Source organism: Centruroides vittatus, unplaced genomic scaffold (assembly GCF_030686945.1).
Source record: "Centruroides vittatus isolate TY-2023 unplaced genomic scaffold, ASM3068694v2 contig_19, whole genome shotgun sequence".
Classification (NCBI taxonomy): domain Eukaryota; kingdom Metazoa; phylum Arthropoda; class Arachnida; order Scorpiones; family Buthidae; genus Centruroides; species Centruroides vittatus.
The window spans coordinates 2,349,847-2,368,717 of record NW_027121169.1 but is presented as its reverse complement, the minus strand read 5'-3'; positions in this window follow the sequence as shown (position 1 = coordinate 2,368,717).

The following is an 18,871-nucleotide window of genomic DNA, read 5'->3' as shown; positions in this document are numbered from 1 at the left end:
AATTGACGAGATGGAAATTTTTGGTATTTTTTTCGTTTTTACCAAGTTGAAATCTATAAGAAAATGTATAAAAATCCTATGCAGTTTTTTATCTACTTGCAGACCTGTGTAATCAAAGATATTCATACGTCACTACAGACCGAATGGTTAAAGTGGTAGTGTATTGCTCTTGGGAACCCGGGTTCCAATCCGGACGGATCGAAGAACCCCAGATATCTTTTGGGAATATATCAGGATCCGTTTTTCGCCACTCAGCTGCCCCATTGTGGGCCAGAGAGACCTCATAATGGGTTTGCTAAAAGGGTTTTCTTAGTGCTTACAGGGTAGAAAAAGTTATAGGTCACTTAGACAATTCTTTGACCATATACGACCATGTGAGAAGCTTGGATAATCTGAAGCAACCAGTAAAGTATAAAGATACATTACTGATTAATTTAATTTCAGAAAATTTGCATTTATTCTGTAGACATAAATGGGAAAATAAAACAAGTCAAATTACTAGGATTGAAAAAATGAGCTCATTCTACCTAGATAAACGTATAGAATCTCTAACAAATTGAAACAGTACCATAGAGATGCTAAACACTAATCATTCGAGAAATGGCTCTACCAGAGCTGTTTTAGCGAAAAAATTTGACAGGACAACAACATTAACTGCGGTTGTTAATCATTCTTGCTAACATTGCAATGGTTCTCGTAACATATGTAGATATGAGAAGTTTCTTGGACTGGCAGTTCAACTGAGAGTTGAAGAAATCAAGAGAAAGAAAATGTGTTTAAATTGCTTAGGGATAAAGCACCTTACAAGAGCATCTAAATCGTCCTACTGTCAAAAATGTATTAAGCAGCACAGTAAGTTGCTTGCTTTATTTAGAAACTGCGCAGAGGAAGTTGAAAAATCAGACAGAAAAGACACGAAATAAAGTATATACAGTATTAAACAGTATAAACATGGGCGCTCATATATTGGGACACTTGGGATACATATTCCCCTTTCTGTCTGGGCTGCTTTTTTTTTTCTAATTCTGTAAATCCCAAATTCCATTAACAACAAACAACAGAAAATTCATGACTTCTAGCCTATTTTGCAAATATAAAAGAAACTAATGAACGATAATTGTCCTTTGTCCCATGCAACTTCGCTGTATGTTTACCAAAAATTTGGCCTTGAAAACATGAAACATTCCTTGTTTTTAAGGCCAAGTCAGCCCCATTTTCAACTAGCGTCGTCTTGTGAGAACGCTGATCCTTTATTAAACCATTGTTTGAAGCTTCTTTCCTAATGTACGATGTCCTTTTTCAATGTTTTTAAATTTAATTTTAACAAAAGACAACGTCCAAAGTGTTGGACGTTGAAAGAAGAGGAAGAAAAGAAAGAGAGATAGAAAGAAGATAAAAGAAAAATCCCTCTGAGCGGCCTACATAAGGTTACTACTCCCTCTACGATTAATGTTGGGGTGCAGTTTTTAGGCTGCAAGGCCGTGGGGCCAAATAAGAGCGCACACCAGTGGCCGAGTAGATAAAACCACTAAACACTGGTAGTTGGTCGTGAGTTCGAGCCTCGCCAATGGGCTAGCCACGTGGAGTTTTCCGGATTTTCGTGACGTTAGTAACACGTAAATAGGGAGACAGTTTCCCTTAAAAAACCTTCCGGGAGGCATTCCTCCTCAGCAGATCGCCATATGTCGAGTAGCCATAACCAAATAAACCAAATCAAAATAACGTGAAATCGCGAATGGCCCTTTTTAATGGCTTGTGTCCACCTTTTTTATAATCTGCGGGAGCCGCTGAGTATAATGCAAACAACAAAATTATCACAGTTTGTGAAGAATCTAAGCGAGGAACTGATGATCAGAACAATTCAACTCCAGGTCCTTTCATCACTCATTCCAAAAATCAGTATCAAGAAGTTATTTTATGGACGTCTAAGATGAGCATGCAAGACTCAAAGAATAAAGTTTATTATATCTAATGAGCAAGTATTTATTGTGACATCGTCACAATTCCAGGGTGCAACTTTTAATCATATTTTTAATGTATTTAATTTAAAATATATGTTCGCCACCTCAAATTAAAAGTGGCTTGACCCTGTACATCATACTTTTCCTTCAACATTACGGTCGTGCCGGTCATTTATGAAACGCTTTCAAGGGAAAACTGTTGAATTGAAATAATATGACTTCTGCCTTGTATCGGAAGTTTATATATAGTTAATCAGGGCCTACTGCCACTAATGTTTCTAACTTTGGTCTTATCTTTCATCTACGTAACTCTGTTCTCGAGATTAAGGAAAGACAGTCGAACGGACGGACGACAGTAGAATTAATAGGCTTACAATTTTTTCAGGTTGCAGCCCAACAAGTTTAAAGATAATATTTCAAGATGGTCGGGATGTTTTGAATTGTATGCAAATACGTAAAATCAAAATATCCTGGCTCCTAGAAATTTCGTTTAAAATTATCATTAACTTCCGCAAATAAAAATTTATGTGACACTACGAAATAAGGAAAAATGTAATAATGAATTTTATCTTGGTTTTAAAATTAAAATTAATTTAAATTAATTCAGTCAGAAGTCAATCGAATATTATTTTGACAACTTTTTTTTAACCTATAAAATTGATCACCTCTTTACACAAAAACATTCCGAATTAAATTTTTAACTTAAAAATAAACTTAAAAATAAATTTTTCTATGAAATATTTCATAATTTGCATAATTTTATACTGGTTTGAAAAGGAATTACTCAAAATTTTCAAATTGAAATTTAGGAAATTTAAATTTCAAACTTACGGCTGTCACAAATCACAATTTTTATTGTGAAAATCTAAGAGATTTTAATTAATAAAATAACTTCTTAAACAATTAACTAATTAAATATAAAAACTTCTAGAAATCTGTATTATAATTTCCTCATTTAATTTAAATACTCTAGTACAGTAGAGTGTTATCAACACATTTAAACGAGGAAAACACACTAAAAATTTAGATATAAACTGAAAATTCCTTGAAATTAATTGAAATTAAAATATATTTATACAGTTATTTCATAATTGCAAATGCTGCTGTTAACTTAACTCTACCGTTTCTAACCTATTCTAATAATAATAATAATAATAATAATAATAATAATAATAGACAGACATTAACATGTATTTTAAATATTTAAATTTATAAATTCTGTTATTGAATATTTCATAATTATATTTAAAATATTATTGTTTAAAATTTCATATTATACAGATTTCAATTAAACATTTATTGTAAATATATGTAAATATAATTTAAATTCTGAGGATATATTTATCTTATAACTCTACAAAAACTGTTTTTCTCGGAAAATATTCACTTTAGTTAGTTGTATCCCTCGATTTTATATTCTTTCATCACGATATTTACTAGTTTTGATGCTTTGCCAGCTTAGCAGCTGTGTTGTATATCCATTATTAAATGACAGCCAGATGCAAAGATGGCATATAAATATATTTTTAATATTGTACAACAGGAGGGCTTAACTATAATATAATATTTTCATGTTTAAATACATTAAAACTCCTTTTTGGGTATAGAAATTTTAAGTATAATATGGCCTTGAGTTGAAGCGTAACTCTCAATAAACTTTCCTGTATGTTTCCTTTAAACGAGGAAAATAATATTAATTATATATTATTTTTTTATGTAATTATTTTACAAGAACAGCTGCAAGTTATTTCTAACACTATACCCTATTATATGATGTACAGAGTAGCATTTTGATTGCGTTTTCTATAAAAATACTTTATAAATAACGTAGAAGGCGTATAACATTTTGAATAAGGATACGTTTATCAGTTCATCAGAATCAGAAGATTGTGGGTAATTTTATTCTTGTCATTTGATAACTGCTTCTAGAGGGCGCTCTCCTTCAAGGAAGAACTAAATGCTAGAACTAATGGGCGCCATAACCTAGCATATCTCGCCCAAAAAGAAGACAAGATAAATGCTATAAATCTGTTTTTGTATTTAAACATAAATATAATAAATTTATAAAAAGTTATTAATTAAAATTAAAATTGAATAATTCGCTCTACGAGAAATAAAAATGCCTTAATGCAGCCTATCGTGGGTTCGGCCATGCCCATAATTGGGCGAGCGGCTAGGTAATGAAAAATGGGACCCGATATATCCAGGACAGACCAATTCGAACAATTTCTGGGGCTTGAAAGAACCTAGAACCTTCCAGAACCTAATACCTTAATCGCTCGGCTATTCGGCCTTTAGGAACCGATTCGATTTCAACCAAGACGGGGCCCACCAGTGGCCAAGCGGTTCCGTTCCCTGATCACCGGGAGTTCGGTCGAGGGTTCGCTCCTCGCCAGGACGGGCTGGCCACGTGGCGTTTTCCGGGTTTTCTCTCCACCTTTAATCCCTGAATAGGGACCAGTTACCCTTAAAAAGACCTCACGGAAGGCATTCCCTAAGCAGATCGCCCAAGTGTTGCGTTGCCGTAACTTAATAAACGATCAACCAAGATGATTTATCTCAAGAATTATCAAAGGAAGAAAATTGAAAAATTTATTTTACTTCATTTTAAAATATAAAGTATTGTATTATGAGTTGAAAAACATATTATCGATTATTTCACTCCCACAATTCAAAAACTTATGATTAATTATGCATAGAAATGAATGGAAGTGGCCCTATTTAGGCATTATTATTATGAAGAAAAGTCGTAAAACTACACTGGATCAGCCCGTCAGTGAGAATGCAAACCCGCGTCCAACTACCAGTGTTCAGTGGTTTTATCCACATGGCCATTGGTGGAATTATTAAAGAAGAGAAACTTGACCATGGCTGTCCATTGGGGCAACAGTGGAACACTTATTTATGATATGTAACGAAGTTCACTGGTGGCTAGATGGTCGAGATAGTTAAAGTGTCACCTTATGCTATGGTGAACTCAGAACAGAATCCGGGCAAGCAACATTCCAGGAAGGATTCATGGATGCAAGTATGGATACGCCAATTCCTTACCACCCGGTCACCCCGATTGCGAGCTTGGTCGAACCCGTGGATATGTAGAAAATGTGCTTTTAATGCCCACAGGGCAAAAAGTAACAAAAATAAAAAATAGGGTTTACGATAAAGTCACAATTTATCAAAAGAATCATAATTGTTATATACTAGACGTGTAAAACATTTTATATAAATTAAACAGCATGTTCAATATTCCATAAAAATTCATTCAATATTTCATAATTTACATTCTTTATTATTTAGTATTATGCCGATCCATAATAATAATAAAAATTTTTTTCTTCGCTTAAAGTGTATTTATATCAAAGCTGCCATTTCATGCTTTTCATTATAATCACAAAGCATATACCATTCTTTAATTAATAATAGGAGAATTCACCACAAAATAAACGAGTATTGTAAAGTGTTGTAGTGTATACTATAATAATGATCTCGCCATCATATTCTACACTTTCAGAAATATCGGCTATGAAATAAACTAATTTAAATAACAATCTATAAAAATCCAGCAACGAATTGCTTAAGTTTCCCGGCAACGTTTAAAACTGCGTGTGGCGCCATCTGTTTTGATATTTTATTTAAAAAACTTTTTATATTAATATTTTTAATTATTATAAAATATCAAAACGCTTAATTTTGAAGATAGAAATAAATTTTATATGTTAAAAATAAATAGTAATAATAAATTGGTAATAACGAGTAAAATCGTCATTAAGTCCGACCCTACTCGAGATATGACACAAGACAGCTTTTATCTCCCCACCCCTCTAACGTTAACCACCAACATTGAATAGCATCAAAGCCCCTAATACACAAACCTCCCTGCAAAATTTCAAAAATTTTCATCAAAAAGGTCAATCAGAGGGCAATTAACTATTTCAACTATCCGTCCGTAAACAAAAGTTCTTAGAAAAATTCACTATTAGATATTTCTTGAATTGATATTAATGGTAATTTAAAATGTTTACCAAAAAGCGTTCAAGCTACGAAATCTCAAAGAAACACAAGAAGAGCTACTTATCCATTGGCATCGCAATGACGATGAGCAGCAAATTCCCGTGTTGCAAACAGGAAATTGAGCTCGTTGACAAATAGATCATAAAAGAGTTCTGCAGAGTCAAAAATCGAATTTTTCTAATTCCGGGGTCGATCATATCAGTGAAAGCTTAGAATGGCTTTAAAATTTCGGAAGAAACATTTCAAGTTTAAAGCTGTTTGTGGAGAATCGTCTAGAGTTGATACAGTAGCACAGTTTCAGGGTAAGCCATCTTCTATTATTATCGGTTATTCTCCAAAATATATTTTGAATGATGTCAAAATAGGATTGTTCTTTCGCGCTGCTCTAGACATAGCTTTGTGCTTCAAGGAAAATATATGTTCCGGTATCAAAATATCAAATGAGCAGTTCTTTTATGAGGAAGCATGACTGGAAAATGCGAGAAATCCCTGTAAATTGGAAAGGCTGTCAAGTCATTTCAAGAATATAGATATTACAAAATTTGAAATTGAATCGAAATCAAACAGTAAGGCCTGGATAATGAGACAAATTATGACAGAATGGCTGAAACAGCTGAACTGAAAAGTATTGGGTGAAAACAGGAAAGTTTTTTGTTTCTCAACAATGCTGCATCACATTATAACATCTAGCTTAAAAGTTTTGAGATATTTCTATCACCGAATATCACTTCATCCTCGCATCCTTCGCAAAGCGTAATCAAAGCGTAATTCAAAATTTCAAAATCAAATACAGATAAATAGTTATGAAGCACAATCACAAATGCAGGTTATCGAGATTTGCACAAAATGTTGACGAAGCAACTCCACGTCTTTTGAGTCAATTCACGAATTCCAAGTGTTTGAAAATACATTTCTGTCATCAAAAATTCAGTTTTTTATTCAAAGTTCTCACTGTTGGCGTGTCCTTCCTGCAGCCAGAACGCTTAAAATTTTGCGAATGATTTGTAGACAATATAGAATATCATGAGTGCAGAAGAATTTACCATCACTGCAAACCATTATTTAGACATTGTAATCTAGGCACTGTTGTTGAGGTTTGCTTAAGGTCTTGGCTATGTTGAATGAATATATGGTATTCTTAAGCAAGCCTTAGCGGTGTTGTAACACCCAAGTTTAATACATGATTCTAAGCATAAGGACAATCCTTTGAAAGAGCAAAGAACATTCCAAATACTCAGGACAACCTGGATGGACAATTTAAAAAATAGATTAATTGACGTACTGAAAGAAGAAAAAAAGAAAGCATGGCGTAGTTATCTAAAACTTTTAGTTATGAATGTCCCAACGGTTGTCAACGAAAAGATGCTCTAAGCTCAAATTTATTTAGTTTATGTGTAAAGCCAATCCTAATTACTATTTACATTGTAAATCCTACTTGTGATATTCACGAAATTTTGTGTAATTAGATATATTCTTTCCGTTAGAAGGGATAAGAATTCTAATCCATGTGTTTAATATGGAATAGAATTCTTAAATTGTCTAATCCTAAATTATATGTTTAATAATTTTCTTGAGTCATTCGTGCTAAGGTGTTTCCGATCTTTCACTTAAGTTATTGATCATGTTGAGGATCAGATACTGCCATAATAACAAAATGGCTACGTAAAATTCTATAAAATAATCATTTGTCTGGCTGAAAATTTTTAAATAACTAAACTCAATTCATTCTTTACCAATAAATAAATTATAGGTATCAAATAGCTGATTGTTTAAAAAATTGGGTTTCAATAAAGAAAGCGTGTTTCTGTACCTCGTAATATTTACAAGATTTTAATAGTTTGTCAATAATATTTAACAATATATAATACTGCTAATTTGTATACAGCTTGAATATACACTCAAACCTGTTTTTGTGCGGTCTTTTTTTGTGCGATTTTTTATACGTGCAATGTGTTTTGTGCAATTATTTTTGTGCAGTATACCAATTTGATTGAAATTCATATACCGCACACAAAAAATCACACAAAAGAAATCGCACAAATAAAAAATCGCACAAAAATAGACCGCACAAAAACAGGTTTGAGTGTACTTAAAATTCTGGTGTTACTCACAAAGTAATGGCGTTCTCTTATTTAGCATATGCATTGCACTCAACCATAACAATGAATACGTACACAATTCTTTGAAAGTATTAGAAAAAAAGAAACTATCAAAATCTTCATAAATAAAATGCTTTTGATCGTCTTTAAATATATATAATTCTTAAGTTTATATAATTTAGTTAAGGATTCAGTCAAATAATAAGGTATCTTTCTATTACACAAGGTTCACTCAAGCTTCGTACCTTGATCCCCTTCAGAGAGAGTTAGGTGACATGTTTCTACGTCTTGAAAAATAATAAGCTTTTTACAAGATTATACAATATCTAGACACTATTGGACTAATAACTGAAAAGAGTTTTTTGATTACTGGATCCATCGTGACTCTTTCTCTCCTTTCATTGTCCTAATTTTAAGTTGGACATTCTGATCAACAAAAATTCAGGAATCCCATCACGATATTGTTTATGTCTTATTGTTTACATTGGGCGAATCTAAAGACAAAAGTGCCAATGGGACAATCCACTCTTACATCTAAATGGTTTATAAAGATGTTTACATGTCTGCCGGCCGAATAGAATCAAACCTTAGCACCGAGAAACCACCACCTTAAACCTCTTTAATAGAAAAAATTCTCACTACATAATGGAACTAATAAACAGTACTTCTGAACGGATTTGCCCCAAAAATGTTCCAGAACCTTTCAGTATGTCGTAGTAGACCTACTAAGTGTGCGATTTTAAATCTGAAACAATGTTACAATTCACTAAATCGGCGACTTTCAGTTTAGTGCCACACTCGGTTTAGTGAAGTCGAACTAATGCTGGTGTTAAATAGAAGTTTTGAAATAAATTATTTCATTGTCAAGTGTTCATTTGTGTAACCTCAATTTAAATGATGATAAAATTTAATCTTAGAATTTGATAAGATAAATACATTTTTGTTTAACGTTGGGCGTAAATATTTAAATTATTACAAATATAATTTTAAATTATATAAAGTTTTTTATCGTAAATATTCTAATAATATAATTGATTTTTAAAAAATATCTCACGAAATTAATTGCAGTAAGTTATATAATTCTTATCGATTGAAACTTATGATCCTTTGAATAGTGTTGGAGAATACCTTGATACTAATGTATACAGTGTACATTAATTTTATCAGAAGATAACCAAGTTTACATTTTATTGATAAGCAGAATTATACAGAGTTTATCTGACAGAAAAATCTGCTTAACTGTAATTAAAATATAATTGATAAGCAAAATCAGGTTAGTTGAAATTATTATAAATATATTTTTAAAAATTATAACCTTAATAATTAAAATTCATTAGTATTAAATGATTATATATATATATATATATATATATATATATTATAATTTCTTTACTTGATTCTTACAGCGTAACGAATAAACACGTACAATTTCCTTTTATAAAAATTTTTAAAATGCTGTTACGCTTCGTTGAAGCTACTTATCTAACAAAGGATGTCATTAATTCGTATTATTCCTTGTACGCTGTGATTGTTTTTTGCAAGTATGTGGTGAGAGACATGAAAAATGGAATCTATTTTAGCATTATATTTCAATTTTAAATCTGCCATTCTTCAGAGCCGGCTTAGAAATTTCATGAATAATTTCAGATCCTGAATTAGACTTGTTGACGCTGTAATAGATGGCAAGTCCTTCTCTTTCATGAAATTATGAATTTTAAAGCGTAAGGCTTTACGCAGGTTTGCTTATTTCCAAGAATAAATTAATTCGTGAAAGCAAAGATTTGTTATAAGCTACTTTTATCTAAATGTGCGTATAACTTCGCCAATTATTGTTAAATGTTTGTTAGTATGAGGTAACGAGACACGTGGACGATCGCCAAGGGAAATGCCTCCCGGGAGGATTTTCTATGGGAACTGGCACCTATTTAAGTGTTACTAACGTGAAGAAAACACAGAAAATTCCATGTGGCCACTTCACTGACGAGGTGTGAACCCACGTATTTAGCGGTTTTATCCATTCGGCCACTGGTGGACACCCAATCATTGTTAAGACAGCCATGTTTTAAATCAATTATATCTACGCTTGACATGATCTGTAGGTTACTGAATACGACTGTGGTCGTAGGAATTTTAATCTCATAATATTTCATAGATTTTCTTCCTAAGTTATTTTTATATCAGATTTTTATAACACATTGAAAAATTTCCTTAGTATGTTTGGTGGCTGATTTTACGATTTTAAATCTGAAATGTATGAAACATATACGAGTATACTTCACACAGTAAAGATGCTAAAGATCCGGTCCAGATGCATAATTTATCATGTAATATTTGGGTCGGAGGTTGTTTTCACTGGCTTACATTGTTGTCATTGTGGATTGAATGTCCTTGACTGGCAAAATACAAGTAGGTCATATTTCCTGTAACTGCCGGTGCTACTCACGGCCGCCATAAGGAAGACAAGTGTCGAGTAGCCAGTAATCTCAAATTCGTGTTTGGTTTATTATAGAGTGAAACTTTTCAGGTAGATCCAGAAATAATTTATACGGATGGCTGTGGTGCCAGGTGTTGACAAGTCATACATAGATCCTGTCTCAGAATTTATTTCTTTATTATATTACAAGTAGAAAAAGTCCAAGGATAAATGATCTCCATCCAGAAGCCAACATAACGTTTCAAAAACAAATAACAATAAATCACAATTTAAAACAGTATTTAAGAACAATAAAGCATACTTTTACAAAACGTTTTATATCGCAAATAAATATCAAAATGGCAAACTTTAAAGTGGTATTGTTCTTATATTAGTTTAAAAAATAAATGTTGGATTGGAATGTTTGTATGCAGCAACACGACATATGGGCGATCTGCTGAAGGGGATTCCTTCAGGGAAGATTTTCTATGGGAAAGTGTCACTATTTAGGTATCACAAACGTGAAGAAAATCCGGAAAACCCCACGTGACTAGTCCGTTAGCGTGGTGCGAACCCACGACCAGTGTTTAGTAGTTTTATCCACTCGACCACTGATGGACGAAAAGATGGTTGTCAGCATACTCTTGACAACATACATTGATAGACATGGATTCGTTTTGCTATTCTAGGATCTAGACGGATCCTCAGGCATCAGATGACAAGAAGGAGTGATGTCTGAGTCCGTGCCTGATCAGATCACAATGGACAGGGACAAAAAGCATTCTTAATACTTACAGGACAGAAAAAGTAAAAACAACTACAAATATGGCGTCTTACAGAACAATATGGTAGATAAAACATTCAAGGACATCAACAGTAAAAAGAATTTGTGAAGTTTTTAAAATAAAATTTCAACACTTCTGGGAAAATATGGAAAATATCAAAATCTGTGAAGCGTAAATGTCATTAATCAAATTTTCTATTGTTCCTAGAGATATTAATTAAGTATCGAGTAGTCGAACACAACACAAAAAGCGTTTATTGAGAAAAATAGTTTAAAATAAAATTTAAAAATACATAATTATGGAATACTTTTTGTATATTAAAACAGTATGAATTGATGGGATTTTTTCAAAAATATAAAAAATACTCTGGTGCATCGCAGTTGTTTCAATACATGAGTAAGTTAGGTTAAAATCTACACGCTGTTTAAATAAACTGTCACTCTGCTGTGTGTTACCTATACTTCTGTACAGAATTCATAAAAAATTGTAAATTTTTAATAAATTTTGCAACTTAGCCCAATTTGTTCATTTTAAGAAATAAAAATTTTAAATTTTATTATTTTATTGATATCGAAAAATGATATATTATTTCCTAAAGTTATACAAATAAATTTAATAGTACCATCATTAAAGTTTTAATTTTAATTCGGACTGACGATTTGGATATCAATGTAAACAAACTAGTGTGATTATATACTACTAGAGTACTAGAATAAAACTATATGTTTATGCAGAGAACTGGCTATAAAATTGGTTATAGTATACTGAAACACTGTTTTACTGTTATCAATTTATTGATGTATACGGAAATATGCCTGCAGTCTGAAAATTGTTGTATATGACATTTGAAGTATTGCTGTTCATAAAAAAGTAAAACAATTCTTCCAACTTTGTTCGAATTTATATTTCTCAAAATACATATTTATAAATTTTTAACCATTTTGGATTGATTGAGGGAATAAAGCAGCGCAACGATTGAGCGATCTGTTAGGGGAATGTCTCCTGGCAGGATTTTCTATGGAAAACTAGCTTCTATTCAGATGTTAGACTCTTGAACACACCTGAAAACTCGCGTGACCAGCCTGTCTCCCGTTCCGCGACCAACTTGTTCAGTAGTTTCGTTCATTTAGCCATTTTGACACGCACACTTTTAAAACTGAATTACAATTCGATATATAAATATTGTGAAAAATAATTTTATATCTTATTCTTTAAGAATCCGAAGCGCGTGAAATCCTGTTTTTTGTGATGAAATTTATGATGTAACAATGTAGCAATCTAGTGCCTATTGAAGAATACATGAAGTTATTAAATCCTTAAGTTTGTCAGAATAAAAATAATTTAATTTAATGTTCTCAACAAAAAAAAAAACAAACAAATCATCGTCTTAAGAAATTAATGAGTATTTTCCCAATGACTTGAGATGGAACTTTTAAAAAACTAGCAATTATTGTAAATTATTATTCTTAAAATAAATTGCTGCTTAGAGCCAACATATACGTTGGATCCTGGATTAAATTCAATCAAAGAATTAATATTAGCGAAGTTAGAGCAGTATGCTTAAATAATTAGTGAAGAAGTAAGTTATGAAGAATGGGTTTGTGTGGAAAATTTTTGTCGATTATTGTTGAGACAAAATATATGGGCCCTTTGCTCTTTTCTTAATGTGTCTCTGAAGCCGCAACAATCCTTGTTGAAAGTTATAAGGTATACATACGATACATGCAAAAAGAAAGTTATAATTATTATATATAACATATAAAACTGTATAGTTTTATGTGTTATATATAATAATTATAAAACTCTAAATTTATAATTTAGAGTTTTATCATCATTTGCAAGTATACATAATAAAGAATAATGAATCTCTCTTGTGTCACGAATTTATCTGTCGTTACGATTGGTAAGATCTAACTGATTAATTGTTGGAGAAATAGTCCAGAAATGATAAAATTAAAATTCGATTATAATATTGATTGGAAATTATTTGTAAATTAACATAATAGAAGGCAAATGTAAATCAAGGAAAACACGTGACAACAATTTTGGACATAAAAATAAATTTATTGTGTTGGATGCATTAAAAATTTCGAATAACTCGTACTTACATTATAAATAAAATATACTAATTTTTAATTTATAAACTTTCCAGACGCGTATTGATTAATTTTTAAAGAATATCACGTATTAAATTGCACGACACGCTATTCCCATAATGTTTTGTGCAATTTAATCTTTGTTTCCCGTTTTAAAAAGTCATGAACAACCTTTATTGCTATAATTCCGATCACCATGGAAAATGTTGCAAACAGTACAAAATAAATTTTTTGTTCTGTACATCAATACTCTTCCTTGAATAAGATTTCGTTATTTGTTTGAGTAAGAAGCACGTCTCTCCTTGCAGTTATCTATTATCAACGATTTTCATGTTTAATAACAAATTAATGATTATAAAGTAACATTAAACAGAGAGAAAACACGATTCGAATAGCTTATATTTTCGGCCCCAAGTGGCCGGCCGAATGGATAAAACTACTACTGTACAATGTTAGGGATTGAAAGTTCAGTTATTTGGTTTTCTTCACGTATCTGAAACCTCTAATTCGGCACCTGTTACCCATTGAAAGCCTTCCCGGTAGGCACAAATCCTTTGGCAGATCGCTCATCTGTTTATTGTGGTTTAATTTCAATTTTATATTTTCCCATCTTTCAGTTAATTATTGTAAAAATAAGGATATCTATTGTCCTACTGAATTTTCTTAAATAATGAATAATCTCGATGAATAGAAACGTTTGAGATTTTGTAAAATTGTTTTAAAAATTAAAAATTTTCGGTGTACATTTTAAACTACCACTGGTTTTAATAAGTGACACGACTGAAATTTAAAAAATGTAATACTGATCCGGTTATTCCTCCCTTATCGTGATGTGTCGTATTGCTATTTTTTGCATGGTATGTGTATTATATATGCGTAAATAAAATTATTAAAAACTACACTTAAACGATGTTTTATTTAAAAATCACACTATAACGGGCAGTTTTTCGCTCCCATAAGAGTCTGTTACAGAAATGTTTCACTGTAATGAAACAAAATATTGAAAGACATTCATTCTTAGTTATTGATAATATGGAAACTAAATAATGCCAGTTGTGTTGTTGTTCAGAAATAATTATTGATATTTTTTGCAATTAAATCTTATTGGATTTAATTACAAAAATGACAATAAATATAAATTTCCATCAAGCACAGTATATTAATATATGAAGAAATATGTTCTTTTAAAATTTAATTAATACTTGTCAATTGCACACAGCAGATTCAATTAACATTTTCAATATATCAGCAAAAACAAAACGGAAATTTTTACGGAGGAAAATTAAAGATGTCCACTTCATGTTATCTTTAAACGGATAAAAAGTGTTCCAGTCACTTTTAGTCGTTGCACTATGCACTGACAGATAGCATATTCTGTCCATACATGATGCTTTCATTTAAAATTATGAGTTGATCTGGCGCTTACTAAGTATAAAATAGTATATTAATTATATATACCTAGGCAAGGCTACTTTTACGTTTTATTTTCGTGAACATGATTGCGTTACTATTTTATAAATAATGGTATAAACAAATGTAAAATGTAATTTTCTTTAGTTTTGAAAAAAGCAAGAGAACAGACAAAATTTAGTAATTTATTCCACTAAAATTAATTATGACAAAGAAAGAAACACAACTGAAATTTAAAAAAATGTAATACTGATTCTCTTATTCATCACTTACTGTTATGTGTCGTATTACTATTTTTTGCATTATATGCATATATACATGAACCAAGGACGTTAGCTAGTAAGAGTAACGTGTGATTATTTGTATATTTTAGATAAATATATAATTTTTAATGTTTACATTTCAAACAGTTTTGTATTGTTTTGTGCGTACGTTTCAATAATTTTCCGGGAGCAAGCTCTCGGACACTCTTTCCCTGGGATACTCCGTAATCACTAGACCCCCCCCCGATAAGACCATACCACAATTTGCTAGAGTTACCTCTAATACAAGCAGTTTGGCTTAGCTCTCTCTGAATAGGTAGTTCTCTGCTAAATACGAAAGCTTAATGAGTTACGAACTTATAAAGATTGGTAGTAAAAGAATACTGATTGGTTATTTCTAATTCAGTAGCCATTCAACGTGCAGAATATAACCAATCAACATCAAGATAACAGAGATAATTTTGTTTCCTTATCTAGCAGATTATATTCATTTTCTATTGTATGAATTATTCAAAAAATAATTTTAAAAAATTTATAAATTTACTTCTCTTCGTTGCTATCTTTCATAACTATTTAATTGTCATTTTATTACGAACGGAACATAAACTAATATAATTCGTGTTCTACCGTAATAAAACGATTAAATACTGTAGTTTTTTACATTAAACATTCAATAAATAAGGTAACAATAATTGTGTATCTTATAAGTAGAGTATATGACGATTTACACCGTAAATTACATGTTCCCCTGACAGCACCTATGTAATACATATATAAGTGCTGTACGTGGCAATATCCTTTAGTGTGTTACATTTAAACAACCCTATATAAATCGTAATTTGTACACTAATTCCTCTGTCACTAAAGTAAAATATTACATCCTAAAGTTATTAAATTAAATTATGGTTAATTATCTTAAAAATTAATTAAATAAAAAGTCAAATGTATTTATTTTTGTATCTAATGCTTTTGTATTATGTTTATATAATTTAATGTGGTTTGCTACTTTATAACTTTTTGTTTTGCTTCTATCTGTTTAAAAATACATCTATTGAATTTATATAACTACGCGTGCACAATATAAAGGAACGATATGAATAATTTTTAGTTTTTTATATAACCGATACAAAATTATTATATAAATGTAATCAATACATTAAAAAAAATAAATAAGCTTCCTACAGATTGATTATAAATACAGGAAATCCTCGTTAATTCGAAATTCAAGGGACCAGATAATCGAATTATCCGAGATTTACATATTTCTGTACAATATGCTAAATGCAAGGTAACTGACGTAACTTATTTAGCAAACGGAATACGGCTACATATACAAAACGCTATTTTCGTTAATTAATAATAATTACTGTAATAATGATACAGTATAAATAAATTGCAGTTAAACAGCACGTGTTCTGTGAGAACTCACAGGCTGCCAGATAGATTTTATAAAAAGTTAAGTAAATGTATCTCGAATTATTAGCGAGGTTGAGGCCGAAGTTTTAATTACGAAAACGTGTACGTCGGACGTTCAGCGCCGCTTTCCTGCAAGCCTAGAAGTTTGACAATGGTGTTTGGAAAGTCAGTGGAATCATCCTCGACATTCTAAACACCATTGTCAAACTTCTAGGCTTGCAGGAAAGCGGCGCTGAACGTCCGACGTACACGTTTTCGTAATTAAAACTTCGGCCTCAACCTCGCTATTTTTAAAGTAGCCCAAAAAGTAGTAAGTCGCCAAATCTAGTATCCTAGAGCCCTACAAATATCTCAATCTGCTACTTGCAACCCAATCTTCCAATTCCGAAACCCAGCAGTATTTTATAAGATAAGAGAAAAAAGGTATTCCATGGATAAGGTGACACCCGAAAATGTGTTACTGTATGTGTAGAGTTGTTCTTTGTCTGTTGTTATCTTGCAGCATTGATGCATTTCGAAAAACAGTGGGAATTTATAGGTTTACAAATTTTTAAAATTGCAGCCCAATAAATTTTGACTTCATAAATGATATGGAAATATTATAACAGATACTACAATTATATTATAATTAAGAGATTTGGTGGAAAAACGGCGTATCTCGCAAAACTAGAAAAACGAGTTAAGAACAAATTTGGATTTGTGCATCTTCGATCCGTCTTCTAAGAAACTTTCACGATTCAGTTGCATGCACTTCCACCTTAATAAAACGTTGCATATTAAAATTCTGCTGGATTGAGATACAAATTCTCCTTTCTTTCAAAAACTTCGTAATGAGGGAGTAATAATATTTGACTACAGGGATTGACTTTATTTATGGAAAATTTTAACTTTGATCAATATGAAACACAGAATGATTTTGAATTAATTTTTTAAAGAAAGTACGCGTGTATCTTATATTTCGAAGGAACCAGACTGATTAAGAAACCCATTTTGAACCCGGCATCGCGAAGTAACATGTCGAAAATTTATTTTGGAATAATTCGTAAAGTACAGATTGGTTTACTTTCATTGATATATGGCAATGAGACACATGGGTGATCTGCCGTTGAAGTAACGTCTCCCGAGAGGTCTTTTTTGGGGAAATTGGCCCTATTTAGGTATTACTAACGTGAAGAAAACCCGTTGGCGAGTCGCAAACACACGGTTTTATCCACTCGTCCACTGGTGAGCGAGAAGTTCGGACAATTCATTTATTATAATGTATTCCGAAGTATAATATGTATGTAATTATACTGGATATATTGTGAATAAAATATAACATATCTTTTCTATGCACTTTAAATTAAAATGTTTAGGTTAGTATTTTGATTTACATATTCTACGTATCATTGCTTTAGTAAGCTATTAAAAAATATATTATAAATTTATTCATATACATATGGCACTGAGGGGTCCATTTTCTATTTTACAGAATAATACAATATCAGAAAATGGAATTGCGGAAAGTAAATTTGAATCTAGAGTCGTAGATTATATCGAAACTGTATGACATGTTTTAAAGTTTTAGTTTGGAGTAATATGGAAATGCAATATCTAGACATAATAACTTATTTTACACTTACAAATATAGAGCAATTAAAAACAAAAGCTAATTAGGACAGTTTTTAAATCATAAATTTTTACCCAAACAAGTTGCATTTAAATTATTTGAAAATTATTAAACAACTACATCTGCTATTACCAAGGTAAAAGCAATTGCGTGACTTTCTGTATATAAAACATTATATTATCATTTGTGCCAAACAGATCGAAATGATAATGGAAAAATACCATTTTATTAAGCTTTGAATAAAAAACTATCTTACAGCTTTTAGAATGGTAAATCCACAAAAAACCATTAAACAATGGTTTTTTTTGTGGATTTGCCATTAAAAAAATAAGAAATACTGTAATATATTTAACCACATTTAAACTTTCCTATATATCAATAATAATTTTATCCAAGTTAAATTTTAATATATAATTTACATAAATTATACAAACTTATTTGAATACGAATCTAATTTTAATATTAAATTTAACGAAGCATTTATGAAAAATTATTTATTGCCTTGAATAAAACTTGTCAGGTATTATTATTTGTATCGATGTTCATAGATGTATTTTCCGTACGATAGTTGCGAAATAATTGTTTATAATTGAAGAAAACTTGGCTACTTTTCAAAAATAATTAAGTAAAAGTTGTTTCTATTGATTTGTTTTGGCGAGTTTGTTATTTATGCACTTGTAATATAAGTGTACTGAACATTTGCTGTTTTTACTGTGTATATATTAATCCATACTGTATGTGTGTTTAATAATTATGATATTTGTAAATTATAGAAGGAAATATATTATTTTTAATTATAAAAATGCCA